This window comes from Protopterus annectens, chromosome 14.part0, assembly GCF_019279795.1.
Source record: "Protopterus annectens isolate FY-2018-M chromosome 14.part0, PAN1.0, whole genome shotgun sequence".
Classification (NCBI taxonomy): Eukaryota; Metazoa; Chordata; order Ceratodontiformes; family Protopteridae; genus Protopterus; species Protopterus annectens.
The window spans coordinates 88,527,136-88,551,975 of record NC_056748.1 but is presented as its reverse complement, the minus strand read 5'-3'; the positions used below and the strand labels follow the sequence as shown (position 1 = coordinate 88,551,975).

At 34.3% G+C, this 24,840-nt stretch overlaps 1 protein-coding gene across 1 annotated transcript in view; it reads left to right on the top strand.

Annotated features, from left to right (window-relative positions):
- The window catches only part of LOC122788628 (inactive pancreatic lipase-related protein 1-like), a 659,185-nt gene that overhangs the window by 320,768 nt on the left and 313,577 nt on the right, over positions 1 to 24,840 (top strand). The window lies entirely within an intron of this gene.

The following is a 24,840-nucleotide window of genomic DNA, read 5'->3' as shown; positions in this document are numbered from 1 at the left end:
CTATTTGTTCTTGTGTTGTTTTTAGCTCTTCTTTTACATTTCCATTCCTGTCATTATACTAATATTTCCAGTTACTGTTTTACTCAGATATGCAGATACCACCACCCTTGTAAATGATCTCTCTGCCGGAACAGTAATGCATTTTCTCAATTTCTTTTAATATTTCTTTTTGCATATCTTAATCCTCCCTTTTATTATTCTCTAAATTCCCTAATGTATTTCTATAACTTTCCCAGACTTCACTTTTTCTTCCTTTCTGACATAATCCTGCCACTGAGAGAAACACTTTTTATACTTCTTTTAACTTCAGTTCACCATTCAGACCAGTTGTTATAGAACTCCTTCATGCTAATATGATCCTTCCATAACTGCAGCACTTGCCACTCTCTAATTTCACCCCATATTTTCTCGTTTATTCTTTTTTCCCTTTTCTATATTAATATACTCCCTTTTTCCATTTCATCCATATTACTAAATGGGCTGAAAAACATCACAACTGTATCACCATCTCCTACCCTCAAAGTCTTCTGATAGCACAAGATAATCGATTTCAGATCTTACTGCTCCCTTCTATAACTTCATTGATATTTTATTCCACACAGCTAATTTACCACATATTATTATTTCATGTATTTTACATATTTCCCTTTCTTTTCATGTCTTCTCCTTAAATCACAATTAAAGTCCCCTGAAATTATAATTTTCATGTTAACCACCATATAGTCTAATATTTGATGAAACAAATTCTCTCTCTGTATCACTCCTTGCTAGTTATATTTGCATATAATGCTGTAATTCTATAAACATGTTCTCTCCACCTCGCACCCACAACAGTTAATCTTCCCCATCCTGGCTAACATTGCATCTTATAATTTTATTGCTTTTTATACAGTACAGCTGCTCTGGAACAACATTCACTTCCTAAATTCCATATTATTTTCTAACTCACAGTTATTCTTTTGGAGTCTTTCTTCACAGTCAGGAATCTTACATCCTCTAACATAGCGTCCATGGTCCACATCTCATTAAGTGCACCATTTCAGTATCCCTGTCCTTCTTACAGGGTGAATAATACTGCTCGTATTTACTAAAAGTACTCCAAAATTGTTGCTTTTCCTTCTTTTTAAATTCAGGGGAAAATTTTAAATTTTTATTTTCTTATTTGCACTCTTTCTTATTGAATATTTTTCTTGTGGTTTATATACAGATCATCCTTGATCCTCAGAATCAGGTTTTCACTGACTAGAACTTATTGGTGTCAGTCTTTATCCTGACCTGTCTTCCTGCATACAGTCTTTCTCCTTTTTTCCCCTCCATATTTTATCTTTTTTTCTAAAGTTTATTCTTTACTTAGTTAATCCTCTCCCCCAGCCTCCTGTTTTCATTCCTAGTGTATGTTTTCTTATCACTCACCTTCTTTTTCATTATTTGCTGTTTGCTGTTGATAATTCATCCATAAATGTCCTTATTTTCCACAACCTACATTCAGGCATATACTTTCTTGCTGTATGTTCTTTCACCCCACACAGTTAACATTTACCTTGTCACTATCATTAATTAAATGAGAAAGGTTCCGACAAAGGAAACATTATTTGGGCTGGCCAACATATGTTAATGCCCCTCTATCTCCAGCCACAAAAATAATATCTGGTAAATGTTTCACCATTTTTTTTTCACACTTCAAAACAGCTTCAACCTCCACCCTCCATTCCAGAGGTACCTCTCATTTCTAACTTTTACACCCTTATCAGAAGATTCACATAAACAACACGTACATTTTTTTTAACATCCTCTTCTTCCAGTTCATCAATTCTAAACTACAAAGTAACATTTTATATTTAAGTTACTACCGAAAAAAATCCTTGTTTAGCAGAGAAATACCCGTCTTTTTGTTAACAGTTCCAGAAATGTTATCATCAGTTTCAAAATGTTAAGTCACAAAACGTCTGTGTTCCTGTATATAAAAATGATGTGAGGTGGAGAGAGCATATTTATAGATCTATAGCATTATCTGTATTTATAACTAGCAAGGAAAGAGCAAATATGTTTCATGAAATATTAGACAATATTGTGGTTAACATGAAAATTAGAATTGCAGGGTAATTTAATAATGACTAACCTAGTCAACAGAGGTAAAATAAAAAATAAAATTATGCAAAGCTGATGAGTTTTAAAACCCAGAACAGTTACTAAATTGGCCCATACATATTATGTGTCTGTTACATTGCAATGTTTTGCTTTTATTCTCAGAGGTGGTGTTCTCTTTGTTTTGAAAACAATTTTGTTTAGAGTTTGTTGCTGTTCTTTTTTGCCGCTGTCACTGCAGACTATGTTTTAATTACTGCATTCTCTGCTGAAACAAAACCAGAGTTCTCATTTTGTTGCTTCTTTCCTCTTTTACTTTCTTTTTACTTTCTGCACTGCTGAGGAACTTTTAACTGCTGCATTCTCTGTTGCCACACTACCTGGTTTCTTCTCCATATTACCATCCTCAGCATTACCGAAAAGGTTATCTGCCATCTCATGCCATGAAGCAGCAGGACTGTCTCCTGGATCATTCTGCTGAATTATTTTCAACAGGACATCATCTGCAAGTCCTCCTGGTGCCAGTTCTGTTATTTGCATCTCTCCAACAGATTCACTCACTTTCTTCTCCATTGAGACAGCTAAATGCTGCTCATTTGCATTGTCTACCACACAGGAATCTTTCTGTGCATTCTGATACTCCATATCAAACACATTTTCTCCTAATTTGCACTCTCCATCTCCAAACTCTCCATAGCTTTTATCTCCTCCTCCATGCTGCTGCTCCCCTTGGGCACCCTCCTTTCTGCTGTAGAACCTTCTGCTGCCATCTAGAAGCTCCAGAGAATAGGGCTCCTTTATGTATATACAAAAAATAAGTCTTACTTACAAAATATTTACATATTTACAAATATTTACAAGTGCACAAATATATACATATACAAATATGTTTACACAATCATACTAAATTGTCATCTTTGTTAGACCTTCACTCCTTTTCCCATAAGCACCATCTGATTTTACTTAATACTGTTGCTAAAATCCATTTACCATTAAACATAATTTCATTTATTTTTTTTCGTTCCATATTACCCATATAACATAAAATAACTTTTTATCTATTATTTTGACATATTCTTTACTTCTATTCTTACAATATCATATTTAATCATATCCATATTTATTTTACACACTTCTTTTATATCTTTAAAAAATCTTCTTTACTTATTTTTCCATAACATTTTTACTCTTTTACATGTCAAAAACACATGTTCTGTAGGTTCTTCTTCCTGACAATATAAACATATTATATCACTTTTCTTCTGATATGGTATATTTCCTTTTACTGGTAATTTATCTGTTACCAGTCTCCACAAAAATCTTGGCATCCTACTTTCTGATTACACCATTTACTTCTTATTTTTATGGCTCTATTTTTTTTCATCTATTAGATTTACCCATGTTTTTACAAAGTAGAGTTTCATCATTGCATTCATATACCATACTTTTCTATTTTTTCTATATCATCAATTTTAATAAAAAAAAAATGGTAATATTTTAACTCCTTATGTATACATTCCATTTCTTTTTTACTCTTTTTTGCCATACCCCAAAATTTGGCACATATGTTTATACGGTTTTATTACTATTTGCTTATCTTTTTCATTTATCCATTTTAACACTTTGTACAAATTTAATGTATACCACTTGATTAATTAACCCTAAACCTCCTTTGTCTTTATTTACATTCTGCTTTTTTACTGGATTTAATCTAGAATGTCATATAAATGAAAAAAATATTTAGAATATTCCTTTTCAAATACTGTTGGCAACATAAATACACTTAAATGTGCTATTTTTTCCAACCAAAACTGAATGTATCAATTAAGTCATTTTTCTGAATGATAACTTATAATATCTTCAAAAAAGCTTTGTTTTATTTCTTCTGTTGTTTTTTTCCCAAGTGAATTTTATTTACATCTTTATTTCCAAATTTTATACCTAAAACTGAAATTTCATTCATTGTAAAATATATACCCCGACCTTTACTTCATTACCTAAACCTTTACTTTTCTCTTTATTTAAAGCCATTCCTATCATCTCTAGATACTCGTTTGTACAAGTTATTACTTCTTTAATCAAAATTTTGTTTTTTTTTTTTGCAATTATTATAATGTCATCTGCATTTGTTAACAGAACTGGAATTTTTAACTCTTCAGGTGTTACATACCCTGCCTCCTTCATTTTGTAATTTATTTCACATACTATCACATTCATAGCCAATGCAAAGAGTATACAACTCATTGGACATCCCTGTCTTCTTCATATGTATTTCTTGGCTTAACCAGCCATTTACAAATATTTTTGCTTTATTGTTACTATGTACTGACATACATAATTTCCTAAGTGTCTCACTTATATTACATTCTTTCATTATTAACCATAATATTTCATGTTCATTTGTGTCGAATGCCTTATTAAGGTCTCCTATCATGATTTTTGCTATTTGTTTTATATTCATAGTATCATTCACAGTTTATCTAACTAGAATTATTTTGACAACCCTTCCCCTTTATACTATATATGCTGCGTTCCATAATATTTTCCATTTTAGTTTCATATCTCTTTTTTATTATTTTCATGAAGATCTTATAATCATTATTATTCAGTACTATTGGTCTACAGGTTTTTTAGTTCTCTTCTATCTTCTTTCTTCCATATGAATTTAAGTATTCCACTACATAATTTTTATACATAAAAAACTTAATTTCACCATTCATTCAAAATCTTTAAAATATATATTTTTTCCAGTCTCTTAAATTTTCATACTCTATTCCATCAGGTTCCTTTCAGCATTTCAAATGTTGAAAATGCTGAATTTAATGTCATCGAACTAAAATGTTCAAAATTACAGAAGAGCAAACTGATGGAACATCGATTTCTTTCCCAGGGAAAGAAATTGATGGGCTGTCATTGGAGTTTGCTATTTCCTCCACTGTGGTGTGGTCTCAGAGTTGGTATATTTAAGTAGGGGGGTATGGGGGGGAAGCTTCCCACTTCTGTTAGTGTTTAAAATATTAATTTTTTTTGCACGGAACACCGATTTCTTTCCCTGGGAAAGAAATCGATGTTCCGTCAGTTTGCTCTTTTGAGATTTTGAACATTTCAGTTCAATTAAATTGCATTCGGAGTTTTCAGCATTCGATATGCTGATATAGACCCATTCCATCTTGTCCTGCAGCTGAATCTATATTTACTTGTCCTAATACTTTATCTAGCTCATTTAAAGAATTATCCTTTTGCAACTCTTAATTCTCTTTTTCTGTTAACTTTTTTACTTTCCATGTTTTTTCACTACCTTCTTTTTCTTTAAACATTTCTTCTGCTTGTTGTACTATACTAACCATAATCTTTCCTGAGTTTTTCTATTTCTCCTTTTTCATTTTTTAATTCTCTCATTACAATACCATATTCCTTTACTAATTTACTCAATTAATTCAAAACTTCTCTTTTTCTTTATAAAAATATATTTGCTTAGATAACAGTTTTTGTATTTTTCTTAATTTCTTTCATATAATTCTTTGTCTTTGTCAAAATACTTTCTTTCTATCATTATATTCTAAATCTTCCAATGCATCATTGTATTTTCTTTTATATTTTTCTCTGTTTTTCTCATATCATATTGCCACTGTAAAAAAAATATATTTTTCCTTAAATATCATTCACCATTTAGACCAATTTTTATAAATTGCTCTCATGGTTATATCATCTTTCCAGAGCTGCATTACTGATCTTGTTCCTTTTTCATTCCATGCTTTCTTATTTATCCTTTTTATTCCTTTGTATATTTTTATATATTGCTTCTTTTCTTTCATCTCTAACCATATTACAAGGTGATCAGAAAATCCTTTTTCAGCTATCTCCTTTTCTCCTGTAACTAAAGCTTCTGATGCTATAAAATAATCTATTTCAGTTCTCTCTCTCTCTCTCTTTCTCTCTCTCTCTCTATATATATATATATATATATATATATATATATATATATATGGGATCACTACTAAATATCGAATTAAGGAATCCCAAGACTTTAAATACTGAAGACCAGAATTTCGAGATTCCGTAATCTCGAAAACAATAAAAAAATTGTTTTTAAAGCATATGCAGGGGGGCAAGCCCCCCCTGCAGCCCCCACAGCCCCTGCAACTTAAATATACCAACTCTGAGATTGCACCACAGTGGAGAAAATGGCAAAATAGTGCCATGTAGAGCGGAATGGAAATTTTGCCATTCACTCCACTGTGGTGCGATCTCAGAGTTGGTATATTTAAGTTGCAGGGGGTGTCGGAGTGCACAGGGGCTTGCCCCCTTGCATACACCTGTCTAAATTTTCTTTTTTTACTTTCGAGATTACAGAATCTCGAGATTCTGGTCTTAGGTATTCAGATTTTTGGGATTCCATAATTCAATATTTAGTAGTGATCCTATACATATATATATATATATATATATATATATATATATATATATATATATATATATATTTATATATATATATATATATCTATCTATCTATATATATATATATATACATATATATATATATATATATATATATATATATATATATATATATATATATATATATATATATATGTCCATGAATTTTTGCCCCAAAGTTTTAATCTACATTATCTGATAACTTTTAAAAGTTTTCTTATATCATTTCATTTCATTTTACACTTGTCGCTAAAATCACAGTTAGAGTCATATTTATCACTGCATAGTCTAAAATCTGATGAAATAAGCTTTCCCTTTCTTTACAGTTAGTAAAAGCATATAATGTTATAATTCTATATACTTTTTTAATTTTATTTTAAATCTACATTGGTTAATCTTCCCCATTTTTGCTGAAGTTACATCTAGTACCTTTATTGTATTTCTACAGAATATGGCTATTCCAGAACATCTCTCATTTCCCAGATTCCAGATTATCTTCTCTCCTCATAGTTTCTCTGTTTGTAATCTTTCTTCATTTGTTAAAAATCTTGTGTCTTCTAATATAATTGCATCTACATCACATGTATTACACAACTCCAAATTTCCTATTATTTTTACTGTATTCTTAATGCTATTCACATTTACAGCACACACTCTAAAATTGTCATTTTCCTTTTAATTCATGGTTTCATAAGTTCATAGCTAATTACTAGATTAGCTTTTTTAACAGGCCATTTGAAGCCTACCTAGTTTATTTCCCCAAATGAGAATCAAACACTATGCCTTATGTTTGTGAGTCAAACACTTTAACCATTATACCAGACCCTGGTAATTAGCTGTATATATATTGTTTTCATACATTTTCTTTCTTTTTTCTTTTGTAATTATCCCTTTAAATTTTCTTTGTCTATTGTTTGCCCTTTTAGCAGTAGATTTATTTTCCCTTTTACTACCTCCCAAGTTATGTCTTTCTCTCATCACTTATTTCAAAACCTTTTTCTATGTCCTCTTTATTATTTTTCCTCCTCTAAGTTTTCTTATATTTCTACCACTACTAAAACTTCTCTTTGTTCATTTTCGTCTCTTTCTATTTCTTTTTCCTTACTTTTATTTTTATTTTTGCAATCCATCCATAAATGTCCAATTTTGTTACATTTATAAGATTTCAGTTCACATTTTTTGCATCATGTCCCATTTTTTCATAAATATAACAACTCATTTTGTCCCATTTTCTTATCAAATATCCTTCTTTTCCAGAAAACAAAAAAAAAAAAATCAGGTTTTGGGTTGTTCCAGCATGTTACAACATCCCTATTCCACTCTACATTTATCATGCTTTGTATATGTATATTTTTTCTCTTTCTATTTTTTAAAACCAGCCACTAGTCCATATACCCCTTTTGTCATACACTTTTGCAATGCCCAGTAATATTTACATAAAGCTTTCAAATGTCCTTTCAAAGTCTTTCATTCTACCTCTGTTCGAAATTGTACATGAATTTTCTTCTTTGTTTCCCTGTTAAATGTCTTTATCACATAAAGATGCCTTGGGTTACAGGCTTTCTTTTTCATATTCTCCAATAAAATTTTCCATTGAAAAAACAGTCTGAAATATGTCACAAAATGTTTCTTTGTTAATAAAAGTAAATGTTCTTACCTCATGTGTTTTTACACTCAAAGGAGCTATTAAACTGTCCCACACTTCATACCTGTCCATTTCTTTATCTTTTTTTTTACTTTGAATTCTTACCATATACTTCTGTTTTTCATTTTTGTCTGCCTTCTTTCTGCCACTCCACTTTGACCTTCTTTTACTTTCTGTGCATATGTCTTCTTTTCCATCTGACCACCACTCTTCAGGATTTTGTCTGCATCCTCCTTTTGTATTTTCTCCATAATAACCCCTCAGGAAACATCTCCTTCATTTTTTGATTCACTCTGCACCACCATTTATTTAAGTAAATTATCCCACCAGTCTTGATATTTGCTTTCTCCTTCATTTCTTTCAGTACTCCATCATCTCCTTCTGTGTCCATCTGCCTTCCTGTTTCTCTGGGCTGCCTCTGTGCCTGGAACAAAAACAGGAAGTGCCCCTCCAAAATGGGTCCCATTCACAGCAATGCCAAGTAGAGAAAGTTCCCTGATGCCTTGGCCAAATTTCCCTGTAGTTAGTATGAAAGCTGTGAGTAGTGTCAGTGGTGCAACAGATAGCACACTCAGTATGAGGAAACTGTGGGTTCTCTTCTCTCACCATGTAGATCAGTTGATGAAAAGACAGCTCAGCATTATGGGGTTCTGCACTCCTGAGTACCATCCTTCAGGTGAAATGCAAAAGCTCTGGCACCATCTGCTTGAGTGTGTGGTAGTTCTGGTAGATATAAAAGTTCCCATGTCACTTATGGAAAGTAGTAAGAGTCCTTTATTTATATACCAAAAAAACCTCTTATTTACAAAATATTTATGTATTTACAAATATTTGCATATGTACAAATATATAAATACTGTATACAAATTTGTTTACACATATTCATTTACTTTACAATCATGCTAAATTTTCATCCCTATCAGACCCCACTCCTTTTTCCGTAACAACCATCTGATTTTACTTAATATTTTTGCTAAAATCCATTTACCATTAAAGATAATTTAATTTATTTTTTTTATTTCATATAGAACATAAAATAATTTGTATCTATTATTTTAATATATACTAATTTACTTTTATTCTGTTAATATCTATATTTAATCATATATATATTATCTTCTTCTTTTATATCTTCAAAAAATCTTATTTACATAGTTTTCCCCATAACATTTTTACACTTTTATATTTCAAAAATACATGTACCGCAGTTTCTTCTTCTTGACAGTGTAAATGCATTCTATCACTTTTCTTTATAAGGCATACTTCCTTTTACTGGCAATTTATCTTTTACTAATTTCTACAAAAAAATTGACATTCTAATTTCTGATTACACCATTTGCTTTTTATTTTAGATCTTTAATTTTTTTATCTGATAGATTTTCCCATGGTTTTACATAGTAATGTTTCATTACATTCTTATACCATACTTTTCTCTTTTTTCACTATCATTAATTTTTATTTTCCACAAAATATTTGTTCTTGGTAACATTTTATTTTTTTCACTTATATGCTTGTTTCTCTTTCACTCTGTCTTTGCCATACCCCCAAATGTATCATAATTATTTATTTATTTCACATTTGTTAACCAGGTTAGTCCAACTGAGTTTGAAAACAAATATATTTTCAGTGGAGAACCGAGGGGAAAAGCCCCAGCAAACATAGGTAAAGATAAAGTAACAATATACAAATATTAAATAAAAATCACAATACAAAATAATTGTAAAAAGAAAATGTTATTAGCTATTTGCATTGCATTGATAGTAAGCAACCCATTTTCAGTGGAGCCCCAAGGGGAAAGACCCCCAACAAACAGAAGGAAAGGTAAACATACAGGACAAAAACTATTAAAAACAACAATGTAAATATGAAATTAATTATAAAGAAAAAAAAGAAACAAATTATGAACATTAAGGGTTGCACTGATAGCAGTAGTCAAAATGTACTACATATGAGAGCAGAAACAAAAAGATAATCATTTTTCAAAAGAAGGACAATGTATAGGCATTGATAGGAGGTGGGGGAAGACAAATAGTATGGAGAATGGGAGGGGGAGAGAAAGGAGGGAGCTATAGCATGGCTATAGTAGTAAAGCTGAGGGTTTAGGAGGTTAGTTTAAGCAGAAGTTACTAACAGAGAAAGAAATTTAGGAGATGCAACAAGTTATACAGTAGGTCAGACTAAGACTACGTGTGGTCAATGCAATGGCATAATTTCAAGTTTAGTAGGTGGGATTTAAGCTCCTTTTTAAAGCAGAGAAAGGAAAGATTGGGTCTAATATGGAGAGGGAGTTTTTTCTAATTTAGTGAGACAGAGTGTTTGTAAATTAGTTTGCTAGTATTCCTTTTGGGTTTATGAACTGAGAGAAAATGCTGATCTTCTTACAGCTCTTCCTCAGATCTTCATTATATTCACACCGTTTTACTACTAATCTCTCATCCTTTTCCTTTATCCACTTTAACACTTTGTACAAATTTAATGAAGCAGTGTATACCACTGGGTTAATTAACCCAAAGTCTCCTTATTTATTTACATAAAAAACTCCTCTTTTTACTGGGTTTAATCTAGAATCCCATATAAATGAAAATAATTATGTGCAATATTCCTTTTCAAATACTGTTGACAATATAAACAGACTTACTAAGAATGTTATTTTCCTATCAGTACTGAATTTATCAACTAAGCCTTTTTTCCTGAATGATAATTTATGTGTTTTCCATAAAACACAGGTTTGTTTTATTTCTTCTATTGTTTTTTTAAGTGAGTTTTACTGATATCTTTATTCTCCAATTTTATACCTAACACAGAAATTTCAATCATTGCAAAATATATACCGCCAGTCTTTACTACATCACCTAAATCTTTACTTTTCTCTTTATTTAAAGCCATCCCTATAATTTCTAGACACTCATTTGTGCAAATTATTACTTCATTTATCCAAATTTTATTTTTTGCAATTATTATAATGTCATCTGCATATGTTAACAGAACTGGAATTCTTAACCCTTCATACCCCACCTCCTTCTTTTTTTATTTATTTCATATACTATCACATTCATAACTAATGCAAAGAGTATACAACTCATTTGGCATCCCTGTCTTACATCATTCTTCATATGTACATCTTGGCTTAACCAGCCATTTACAAGTATTGTTATTTTATTAGTAGTATATGCTGACATACATAATTTCCTACCTTTCTCACTTACATTATTTTATTATTACCCATAAGGTTTCATAGCCAGTTGTCAAATGCATTATTAAGGTCTCCTATCATGACTTTGCTTCTTCTTTTCTGTTCATAATATCATCCACAATTTCTGTAAATATTATTAATTCTTGAAAACCCATCCCCTTTATACTATATATGCTATCTTCCATAATATTTTACATTTTAGCTTCAAATCTGTTTTGTACTATTTTCATAAAGATCTTATAACCACTATTATTTAGTACTATTGGTCTACAGTTTTTTTAATTCTATTTTTATCTTACTTCTTCCATATGAATTTAAGTATTCCACTACATAATTCTTTATATATAAAGCCTTCATTTAACAGTTCATTTAAAATTTGTAAAACTTTTTTTGCCAAATTCCTAAATTTGTATATATGTCATACCCTATTCCAGCTGGGTCTAAAGCTGAAGCTATATTTTCTTGTCCTAATACTTTATCTAGCTCATTTAAATAAATCTCCTTTTCCAACTCTTTATTCTCTTCCGCTATTAACTTTTTTAATTTCCATGATTTTTTCACTACCTTCTTTTTTCTTTAAACATGTTTGTACATATTGCACTACACTATTGATAATCCTTTCTTGAGTTCTTTCTATTTCTCCTTTTACATTTTTATTTCGCTCATTACACTACCATCTTCCTTTACTAATTTGCTTAAGCAACTCTATGCTTCTTCTCTTTTTCCATGTTCACAGGCTCATAGGTGTGTACTAGGCTAAAACATATATTTGCTTATATAATAATTCTTGTATTTTTTACTTTATTTCTTTCATATAATTATTTTTCTTTGTCAAAGTACTTTCTATCATTACATTCTAAGTGTTCAATGCATCATTACATGTTCTTTTATATTTTTCTTTCTGTATTTTTCTCACATCCTATTGCCACTGTAAAAATATATATATATATATATATATATATATATATATATATATATATATATGCTTTTCCTTAAACATTATCCACAATTCAGACCCGTTTTATGAAATGTTCTCACAGTAATATGATCATTCCATAACTGTATTATTAATCTCTTTCTTAATTCCATACTTTCACATTTATCCTTTTTATTCATTTGCCTGTGTTTATATATTCTTTGTTTTCTTTTATCTCTAGGTATATTGCAAGATTATCAGAAAATTCTGTTTCAACTACCTTCCCTTCTCCTATAACTAAACATTCTAATATTATAAAGTAATCTATTTCAGTTCTGTACTTACCCTTATTGTAAGTTCATGAATTTTTGTCCCAAAGTTTTAACTTACCACATCTTATAAATAACGTCCAACATTTGTCTTATATCATTTCCTTTCTTTTTATGCTTGCCTCTTAAATCACAATTAAAGTCTCCTGTATATAATATTCATATTTATCACTACATAGTCTAAACTCTGATGAAATAAGCTTTCCCTTTTTTTACTGTTAGTATAAGCATATAATGTTATAATTCTATATACTTGTTCTTTCCATTTTAAATCCACATTGGGTAATATAATATCTTTATTGTTTTTCTACAGAAAACAGCTATTCCACAACATCTATCATTTCCCATTTCAGATTGTCTTTCCTTCCTACAGTTTCTGTTTGCAATCTTTCATTTGTTAAAAATCTTGCATCTTCTAATGCAATTACATCTACATCACATGTATTACACTACTTCAAAAATTCCTATTCTTCTTACTATATTCTTAATACTATTCACATTTACAGAAAGCACTCTAAAATTTTCATTTTCCATTTTCCTTAAAATTATGGTTTCATAAGTTCATAGCTAATTACTAGGTTAGCTTTCTTAGTAGGCCATTCTATGCCTAACCAGTTTCCTTCTCAAAGGTGAGAGTCCAACATTGTATCTTGTGTCTGTGAGAAAAACATCTTAACCATTATACCAAGCCCCAGTCATTAGCTGTATATATTCTTTTTCATCAGTTTCCTTTCTTTTTTCTTTTGTACTTATCCCTTCAAATTTTCTTTTTCTGTCTTTAACCTTTTACCAATAGAATTCTTTTTTCATTTTACTACCTCCCAGTTTATGCTTCTTCATGACTTATTTCAGAATCTTATTTTATGTCCCCTCTATTAGTGATTTTTTTCTCATCTAATTTTTCTTATATTTCTACTTCTAAAATGTCTTCTCTTTGTTAATTTTCTTCTCTTTGTTCATTTTCTTCTCTTTGTTCATTTTCTTCTCTTTGTTCATTTTCTTCTCTTTGTTCATTTTCTTCTCTTTGTTCATTTTCTTCTCTTTGTTAATTTTCTTCTCTTTGTTAATTTTCTTCTCTTTCTTTTTTTTTCCTTACTGTTATTTTCATTTTTGCAATCCATCCATAATGTCCACCAGGAAACATCTCCCTCATTTTCTGTCTCACTCTGCACCACCATTTCTTTGAACAAAGCATCCAGCAACACTCCTGACTGGGGGGTTGTAATTATACATCCATCATTGGCTTATCTCCATCCAACAGGTTTCTTTGAAACCTTTTCTCAGAATCCTGCACACACTCTCTAGTCTTGATATTTGCTTCCTCCTTCATCTCCTTCTCTCTCTATTTGCCTCCCTGTTTCTCTGGAATGCTTATGCGGCTGGAACAGGAACAAGAAGTACTCCTCCAAAATGAGCCCCACTCACAACAATAAGGAGTAGGGGAAGTTCTGTAATGCCCTAGCCAGATTTCCCTTAGTATCACCTCAGGTCTGTCCTAAAAAGAGGCTACTATCCTAGTGGGACTTATCAGATTAACAGAGAAAAAAATAAGTAATTAGCAACGCAGATCTCTCCCGAAAACAGACAATTGGCGTAGTGAGACTAATCTGGTTAGAAATGTATAAATAGTTGCTGATTCTGGAAACCTTAGTGCTGAAATAAATAAATAAATACTGCATTACAATTCAATACAATTTTCATTAAAATTCAGTTTTATATATGGTTATGTGCAACTAAAAAACAGAGTTCTATACTGCACTGACAATTTATTCTGCATATTAGCTATACAAAACCCTTGCTAAATAAATTATGCAGAGCTCCCACCCCTACCACCCAATAAGCATGGACTTTACAGGATGAGAGTCTGTTACAGTAAAGCTCACTATCTGACTGTTCATGTGGGTGGATTTACCAGTGGCTGGTTAGGCTTATCTATGAGAGTCAAGTCAAAGTGGGAAAATAGTACCATGAATAGATAAAACCACTCTTACTATCACTATCACAATTATTAATACAACACAACAAACATATTTTAAAATGTGTCATATCTTTTTTAAATAATTCTGCTGTATAGAATAACTTTTGCAGAGTTCATGCATTTTTTTCTAAAACTCTAGCAGTGTAACCTTTTGTCTGTAATGTTAGTTTACATGCATAATAATAAAAAAATATAGTTTGTCTCATATACTATATTTGTTCATTTGTCGATATGGTGTTTTTACAAATATTATAGAAGCATAGTATAGCAGAGACATGGTTTAAATGGAGGACATAATGTTTCGATGTCCCGTAGTATAAGTTTGTGATTTTTATTCTTTGTGCGTTTATGAATTTGCCACCAGTCTGGAAAGAGCAGCAAGTTCAGATCTGTTTTAAGTAACCCTAATCTGATATTTTACACTGGTAACATTAGTTTATCTTTGCTAAAAAATATTCAATATAGCCTGTCAAATGGCTCAATAGGTAGGCTATTTTCAGACGTGATGTTTAATAAATAGTTATTATTCATTGCATAATTACAAGGCTTCCTACCTTCTGATGGATTAACGGACAACCTGTTTCAGTCCAAAATGTATTCAAGGTTTTATATAATAGAAATGAAAGAAAATAATGTCTCCACAAAATGAAAAAACAAGTTAAAACATGATATGTACAGTCAATATAATGTTAAAGTAACCACTAATACAAAGAAAACACTGGTATCTGGAACAGCTTCTGCTTGAGACAGGTGCAGTTTTTCCTTGTGTTTCTTAATGGGGTTATCCTGATTTTCTCTGATAAGGAGAAATAATTAACTACATAAGAAGTCTGTTGTTCGGGAGTTGCAACCTAGTATTTTTGCATTTCATAAAATGGACTGATCACTGAAAGTGATCCCGCTGTTTTGCCTGCATTCATTTTTTTACGTATTTTGTCTGAACTTTATAAAATGATACACTCAATGATAAAAGGATGTTGCAAACAAATCTTTGAGCAGTCATATGGCAGATTACATCATCATTATTTTAAATTGATGCATTCGGTGTTCAATGTAGTTGGCATAAATTCTCTGAACCTGTACTGATGGATTTACTGCACATCAGCAAGTCAAATGGCTTCAGAAATACTTGGTCTAGCGATCTAAACCTTTTCTGCAACATCAATAAAACAGTTTGGAATGGCAGGTATATCTGTCAGAGGATACTGCTCCTCTGGAGCAGACCCACCCATGCATATAAAATAAAGTTCATCCCTGTCCATATTCAAGGGCAACTTGTATCTATGGCTGGGAAAAAGAAAATTTACCCCAGGAGTGCCAGCTGTACTACTAATGGACAGAGGTAGCTCCCAAATGCTTTATACGATGCATGGGTCCCCTCAAATTGTCTATGATATCATCCCAGTTATTCTCATTAGGGGTACTGTAAAATTGTCAACCATGAGATGGCTAAGGCCAATCTATACCCAAATGGGATAAGTTATTTTGAACACAAAAAGGGAAACTGACGTGGCTTAAAATGGACCACAAGGGCAGCTAGCCTATCATATATATTCATAAATCTATAAAAAATTTCAGAGTCTAATAATGACTATTTTAAGAATTTTCCACTAATCAACCCCTGGGTCTCAGGTAGCATCATTACACCAAGAGTTTTATCCTTTCTTGAAAGTTGAAAGAATTTCTAAATTTCTCACATGAAGAGGTAAAGCATTTTAAAATCTTGCTGCCCTAAAATAAAAAAAAAAACTTAGTTAAGCAGTGTTACAAGAGGGGAGATATGCCAAATGTGTATTATTCCTTGTGATGAAAATAATACTCCCAAGGTTGCTGCAAGTACCTCATTTACTGATACCTGTAAATCAAAATTAAAATCCCCCCTAATAGAGGGCAAGATTTTCTAACCTTTCCTTTGTAAGGCAGCTGTTTAACAACTGTGATTTGTCATGTAAAGCACCTCTGTACTTGTTATACATACAAAATGACCTTCAGTACTCCAATAGCAGTCTAATAATTACCTTAAATACTGGAATCACGACATCACTAGAGCGGTTTACTACATATCTTAATACACTATAATTCTTGTTAATCACTTTTTTATATTTTATTGAAACTGTTTATATATCAAATTGCATTTACACACACTATCAGTAAGTTGTTTGTTTTTGTTTTGTTTTTTTGGGGGGAGGAACTATACAGTCAAGTACTTTCTACTAGAAAGCAAATAAATTGAGCACAATATTGCAGTTTGTATCTTACTGGCAATTAATTTAACTTAAAAAAGAATATAATTGCAAAAATAAAATTAAATATTTTATAATTTTGAGAACTATGGCTTGTGTTTGCCACTATCAAAATGGAGATATACCACATTATAACAAAATATTAGCTAGACATCTACAGCTAATTTTTAGAAAGAAGTACAGCATTATCTTATTTAAATAATAGTGAAGACTGCAAACAACTGTATTACAGAGTATTTATGTTCCATCACTTCACTATAATTAGTCCCTGTGATATCATAGTTTCATAGTTTCATAGTATAGTACTAGGCTATCTGCCCTGGGGCATTTGTAAGCCTAGCCATAGTGATGTGGCTTTTGCCACCCCATGAAATGGTACAAAAAATGTACAGAATAAATTTAGAATACTGTGCCTCTGTCTAGTAGTGACTCAATGAAGGGCCCCTTATATAATAGAATTAGTTTACTGTGCCCCTGTCTAGCAGTGACACAGATGTGACCCTGGGTAACTTACGATCTCCCATCCACTCATCAAGATTTCTCTTGAAGAGAGTCAGTGAGGGGCTCTGCCTAATACGAACTGGGATCTTGTTCCAAAGCATGGGAAGCCTCTGGGTTATGAATCTATCCCTCCAGCATGTCCTATTCATACTTGTGCCGAGGTTTAAGTCTTTAGCTCTCGTGGTCCTGATGGATTTGGATTTTTGAGGTGGAGCATGTCCATCAGATCCTGATTGGACATGGCTTCGTCAGGCAGAGATCACCTCTGAGCAGGCGGTATGCTACTGAATAGAGCTGAAGTTTCTTTAGTCTGGCAGAATAAGACATATGTTGGAGACCCTTGATCCTCTTGGTGAGGTACTTTTGTGGTCTCTCCAGCTGTTGCAAATGCCGGGTGAGGTACATACCATATGGGGCATTGTACTCAATCATGGGTCTGATGAGGGAGGAATATACGGGTACAATGACATCCTTGGATCTGGATGTGAATCCCTTCATGATGAGGTGTGCAAGGTAGAATGTTTTTCTAACCACTTTGGCAACGTGGGTGTCAAATGAGAGGTCGCTGTCGACTTGAGTCCCTAGGTCTCTGATTAATTTTTCCGTACTCAGTGGGTTGCTGTCTATGTGATAATTTGTGGGTACTTTGTTTTTCCCAAAGGGGATGACTATACATTTTTTGGAATTTAGTTTATGACCGTGACTCCGACACCAGTTGTCCATTTCTGTGAGGCCTTTTTGTAGGATGCATGTGTCCACTGGTGTATCGACTATGGCGCCTAGTTTGCAGTCATCTGTGAACTTTGTCAGCCACAGCCCTCCCATGTTTGCTTTAACATCTGAGAAATAAATGCCGAACAAGAGGGGTCCCAGGACAGATCCCTGTGGGACACCACTTGTGACTGGCTTTGAGTCTGACATTGCTCCAGCGATTTTAACTTTATGGGTTCTGTCCTTTAGCCAGTTTGCAACCCATCTAGTGACCTAAGGGTTTACTTTTAAGCTGTTGAGCTTATCTATGATGCCTGAGTGGGGTATTGTGTCGAAGGCCTTAGCCAAGTCCAGGTATGCTGTATGGACTGCTTTGCCCTCATCAATGGCTCTAGTGACTGTTTTGAAAAAGTCAACCAGGTTCAAAAGGCAGGATCTGCCCTTTACAAAGCCAAATTGGGTGGGGTCAAGTGTCTGTAGGTCCCCTATGTCTCTGTTTATGAGTTTCATAATGATTCTTTCCATAGCTTTGCAGACCAGGCTGGTTAAGCTTATGGGGCGGTAGTTTCCAGGGTCTGTAGAGGCACCCCCCCTTGTGGAGTGGGACCACTGTTGCTGTACGCCAGTGTTCAGGTACATATCCCGAAGTAAGGCTAAGGTTAAATAGCATTTTTATGTGTGGGTTTAGTTCCTCTTGGAATTCACGTAACACGCAACCCGGGATACCGTCAGGTCCCATTGATGCTGTGTTTTTAGGTTTGTTTAGGGCAGTTCTCACTTGGACATCTGAGATGACAGGGAGATTACATTCAGCTGGGATAAGTATTTCTTCTTTTGGGGGTGAGGGAGGGAGGGGAGAAATTTTCACTGAACCTGTCAGCCAGAATGTTGGCAATATCTGTGGGTTCAGTGTATTTTTTGTTGTTGTGAACCAACTCTGAGCATATCTGAGGGTTTCAGCCCAGGTTTCTAACATAGCTGAAGAAGGCTTTGTGGTTATCTTTAGTGTCCTTAGCGATTTTTCTCTCAAAGTTGGCCTTGGATGTTTTTATGAGAGAACGTAGTTTTCTGCTAATGTTGATCAGAGATGTCTTCCCTTCATGGGATTTTGCTCTGACGTGCAGTAGCTTCCTTCTTTTGTTATACAATTTGTTTATGGCTGAGGTCCACCAGACAGGACGCTTGCCTTTGGTGGAGAGGGACTTGGATTTATTTGGGATTGCATGATCCATGCATTCTTGGAGATGTCCATAGAAAGCATTTGTGAAGGATTCGGCATTGTGGGATGTGGTATCCACTGGCACAGTGGGCTTAAAGGATACCATCTCAGTTTTAAGAAGAGTGAAGTCTGCTTTTGAGAAGTTTTTCACTGTGGTCTTTTGTGCTGGGGGTGGAGGTGAGATATGTATATCCAGGGTGATTAGTTTGTGGTCAGTTCTCACTAGTGAGGGGTATACTTCCGGTGTGGAGCATTTTGTCCTCATGTTTGTGATGATCAGGTCTAGTATACTATCTCCCCTAGTGGGAGAGGTGACTAGTTGTTCCAGTGCATTTGAATTTATGAATTCCAGGAACCTTTGGGCTAGGGTATTAGGGCTAGAATAATGTACCCAATCTATGTTTGGGTAGTTGAAGTCTCCCAGTATGATGGTATTTTGTGATACATTCATATCCTCCAATGTCTTCAGGAAGGCTGAGTGGGGTTCTTGAGATTGGGGGGGGGTGATCTGTAACATGCTACCAGTTGTATAGCAGTTTTGCCTATGGTTAGTTGCACCTGCATGGTCTCTGATGCTTCATGTGTTGCTACTAACCTGGAGGTGTGGGTGTCCTTGATGAATATGGACACTCCCCCTCCCTTTGTGGTTCGGCCTGGGTTTTGGGGCCGAAAAGCATGATACAAGGTATAGCCTGGTAGTGCTGGGGTGCTCTCAGGAGCCTTGAACCAGGTTTCAGTTACTGCATAGACGTCGATGTTCTCCATGCTGAGGAGTGCATCAAATGCCTGCATCTTGACATTTAGACTTCTGGCGTTGAGCAGCATTACCCTTAGTTTTTTCCATTTTTGTTTTCTAAAGAGGTGGGTTTGTCTTTTGAGCCTTGCCTAAGAAAGGCACTATGGGGGTGGCAAGAGCCTTAGCCAATATCCGGAAGCCCAGTGGTGACAGGTGTAAGCCATCCGCAGCGTGGCTTGTCCAACATGTCATCCCAGGCAGACAGACACTGGATCCCCTTAGAATGACACCAGTACTTGAGCCAATTATTAAAGCTGATCATCTTGTCTTTGTATTGTGGTATCATTCTTGGTGAGGGCAAGATGCTGCTCAGGGTCAGGGTCATACCAGCCTGGGCTACATAATCGGAGAGCTCCTCTATGTCTCTTTTCATGTAGTCCAGGGAGGTACGTCTCAGGTCATTCACACCAGCATGGACAATGACAGAGTCATATTTGTACTTGCTTTGGAGTGGCTTGAGTGTGTGTGTTATGTGGTGGATCCTAGTTCCCGATAGACAGCTCACAGTCACCCTCTCCTTGATCAGCCTGGTCAGCGGGACATCAGTGTGTCTGACTATAGAGTCACCTATTACTAGTGTATCAGGCATGGTGTTTGGCCTTAAGGGCTGTGATTGGTTGACACACTGATTTATTGAAGTATGTGTTGCATGTGTTTTGTTTTGAGGTGGTGGATTTTTGGATGTCTGCTTTGGGAGCCTCTGTTGTTTTGGTAAGTTTTTTATTAGAGCCTCCGAGTATGTCTTTGTGTTTTTATGTGTTTGGTTTGCAGTTGTGGTAGGTCTATGTGGGACTGGGATTGTTGTGTGTGTGGTTACCATCTCCTCCTGTCTGGTCATGCCAGCCCTGTGTTGAGAGAGTTCAGACTCCAGTTTGGGTATATAGTTGCATCTCTCACATGTATTTGTGTTTGTTGGGAGGAGGAGAGAGTTGTCTGTGTACATGAGACAATTGTAGCATTGTCTCAAGATACCCAGATTGACCAGCTGAACTGGAGAGGACGCCAGTAATCTACCACTCGACATGCTAGAACAGTATAAGGGAGTGCTGTACCTTTAAGGGAAGTGGATATTCACAGGGGTGGTAAGTAGATGTAGCGCTTTACTTAGTATGAGAGTGCTTACTTAGTAGAGAAGTATTGAGAACAAGTGCTAGGCTTATAATATAGTGAGTAGTCTGATTATACTAAGAGTAGAGCTTCCTTAAGGGAAAATTTGAAGAACAGACCTGGCGGAGCCAGAAGAAGTTTAACCTTGTTTAACCAGTGCTGCGCTATGTGCACAACTGCGCAAAGCCGTGCAAACGCGGATTTTAAACAGTGAACTACAAAAGAGCTAGAAATGGTCCAAAACAACCAATTGCTACAGCCTCTTGTGCTGAGGTCACTTCCTACAGGGACAGGTAGGCTGCTTAAGGCTCCCCACTCCCACTGGTGAGCAAAGAAACTTCCTTCTATCCAAGTAAGGTAATGGACAACACAGGAACTACACCACAGCCCAGAATACAGCAATGCCTGTAAACTGGTCTAAACTAGTCGAGGAGAGGCGGGAAAACAAGGATTATTTTTTTTGTTTTTTTGATAGAAACACACAGAAAATGCAGAAACAGTTATAAATTAGTTACACAGGCTAGCACACTTTAGTGGGCAGCCTCCACAGTTAATTAAACAAACAAACAAACAAACTTTTGATCAAATTTGACTAAAATGCAACTTTAAGTGCATATTTTAAAATAATGCAGCAAACAGTTAAAAACAGTTCCTGCTAGTTCAGGGTAAGCTACAGAAGCTATTCCAAGTGAAAAAAAAGCAAAGATACTTAAATCCAGAAAGTAGTCGCTTTTCTGAGTTCCGTGTTGCTAGGACCACTCTGCAGGACCACAAGGAGCTTGTCTGAGCAGTATATCCAGAAAAAAACGCCCAGAGGCGGATTTTAAACAGTGAACTACAAAAGAGCTAGAAATTGTCCAAAACAACCAATTACTACAGCTTCTTGTGCTGAGGTCACTTCCTACAGGGACAGGTAGGCTGCTCAAGGCTCCCGACTCCCACTGGTGAGCAAAGAAACTTCCTTCTATCCAAGTAAGGTAATGGACAACACAGGAACTACACCACAGCCCAGAATACAGCAATGCCTGTAAACTGGTTTAAACTAGTCAAGGAGAGGTGGGAAAACAAGGATTATTGTTTTTGTTTTTTTGTTTTTTTGATAGAAACACACAGAAAATGCAGAAACAGTGATAAATCAGTTACACAGGCTAGCACACTTTAGTGGGCAGCCTCAACAGTTAAATTAAACAAACAAACAAACTTTTGATCGAATTCGACTAAAATGTAACTTTAAGTGCAGATTTTAAAATAATGCAGCAAACAGTTAAAAAACAGTTCAAGCTAGTTCAGGGTAAGCTACAGAAGCTATTCCAAGTGAAAAAAAAGCAAAGATACTTAAATCCAGAAAGTAGTCGCTTTTCTGAGTTCCCTGTTGCTAGGACCACTCTGCAGGACCACGAGGAGCTTGTCTGAGCAGTATAGCCAGAAAAAAACGCCCAGAGGCGGATTTTAAATAGTGAACTACAAAAAAGCTAGAAATGGTCCAAAACAACCAATTACTACAGCTTCTTGTGCTGAGGTCACTTCCTACAGGGACAGGTAGACTGCTCAAGGCTCCCCACTCCCACTGGTGAGCAAAGAAACTTCCTTCTATCCAAGTAAGGTAATGGACAACACAGGAACTACACCACAGCCCAGAATACAGCAATGCCTGTAAACTGGTCTAAACTAGTCAAGGAGAGGCGGGAAAACAAGGATTATTTTTTGTTTTTTTTTTTGATAGAAACACACAGAAAATGCAGAAACAGTGATAAATCAGTTACACAGGCTAGCACACTTTAGTGGGCAGCCTCAACAGTTAAATTAACAAACAAACAAACAAACTTTCGATCAAATTCGACTAAAATGTAACTTTAAGTGCAGATTTTAAAATAATGCAGCAAACAGTTAAAAAACAGTTCAAGCTAGTTCAGGGTAAGCTACAGAAGCTATTCCAAGTGAAAAAAAAAGCAAAGATACTTAAATCCGGAAAGTAGTCGCTTTTCTGAGTTCCCTGTTGCTAGGACCACTCTGCAGGACCACGAGGAGCTTGTCTGAGCAGTATATTTTTTTCTGAATTGTTCTAGTTCATGTGCTGTAAACATTCAAAACAGTTTTAATTATGTAGTGTGTGTGTGTGTGTGTGTGTGTGTGTGTGTGTATGTGTGTATATATATATATATATATATATATATATATATATATATATATATATATATATATATAGGGTCTATATTACATTATCGAAGTTTCAAAACTTCAAATCTGATATAGTTGACAACATATAATCAAACTCTTGAAACATTAAAAATGTAATAAAACACAACAACCTACAAAAACAAACCATTTAAATGCTCTAAGCAGGGGGGCAATCCCCCCTGCACCACCCATGTGGGGGGGGGCTGTCCACCACTACTGAAATATACCAACTCGGAGATCGCACTACAGTGCAGAAAAGGGAAGTCTTCCCTTTCCATGCTGTATGGAGATCTCTGTTAAAAGATTCGAAGTTTCAAGACTTCGATCATATGGTGTCGACCATATCAGATTTGAAGTTTTGAAACTTCAGTCTTCTGATATAGACCCATATATATATATATATATATATATATATATATATATATATATATATATATATATGGGTCCACTTCAAAACATCTAAAACCTATAGCATCTAATTTCATAACATTGAGACCAGAACATCTAAAACCCATAACATTGAATTTCATAACATCTAACAGTACAAATCACATGAAAATAACATCCCCTCCACATGTAACGACAACAAACTACCAAACACACTTTTTACTACGTTTCTGCAGGGGAGCTTGATACAGTGAGGTTAGGAAATTAACTTTTTCCCACTGTAGTGTGATCCTGGAGTTGGTATATTTAATTTATGGAGTGTGTGGGGGTCGGAGCCCCCCACTTGGGGGTGCAAGGGGCTTGCCCCCCTGCAGAAACATAGTAAAAAATGTATTTGGTAGTTTGGTGTCGTTATATGTGGAGGCGATGTTATTTTTTTGTGATTTGTAGTGCTAGATGCTATGAAATTCGATGTTATTGGTTTTAGATGTTCTGGTCTCAATGTTATGAAATTAGATGTTATGGGTTTAGATGTTTCAAAATAGACCCATATATATATATATATATATATATATATATATATATATATATATATATATGGGTCTACTTTGACCAATTGAAATAACATTTCAGTAAAACTCAGTTTCACTAATCTACAGTTCACTGAGATTGTTGTTGATGCAGCTAAGGCATTCCTTTTTATATGCACTTATTAGGAACAGTTTGGGTATTCTGAAAATATGCACTTATTAGGAACAGTTTGGGTATTCTGAAATGATACAAAAGGTGATGCTGTAAGTCATTCCTTCTTTAAATATGCTTATTAGGAGCAGTTTGGATATTCTGTCATAATACAAAAATTGCTGCGGCTAAGTCATTCCTTTTTCTACTTGCTTATTAGGAGCAGTTTGGGTGTTCTGATGTAATACAAAAGTTGGTGGAGATAAGTCATTCCTTTTCACATATGCTTATTAGGAGCAGTCGGGGTATTGTGACATAATACAAAAATTGCTGCAGCTAAGTCATTCCTTTTTGTGTATGCTTATTACGAACAGTTTGGGTGTTCTGACATAATACAAAAGTTGCTGCAGCTAAGTCATTCCATTTTATATGTG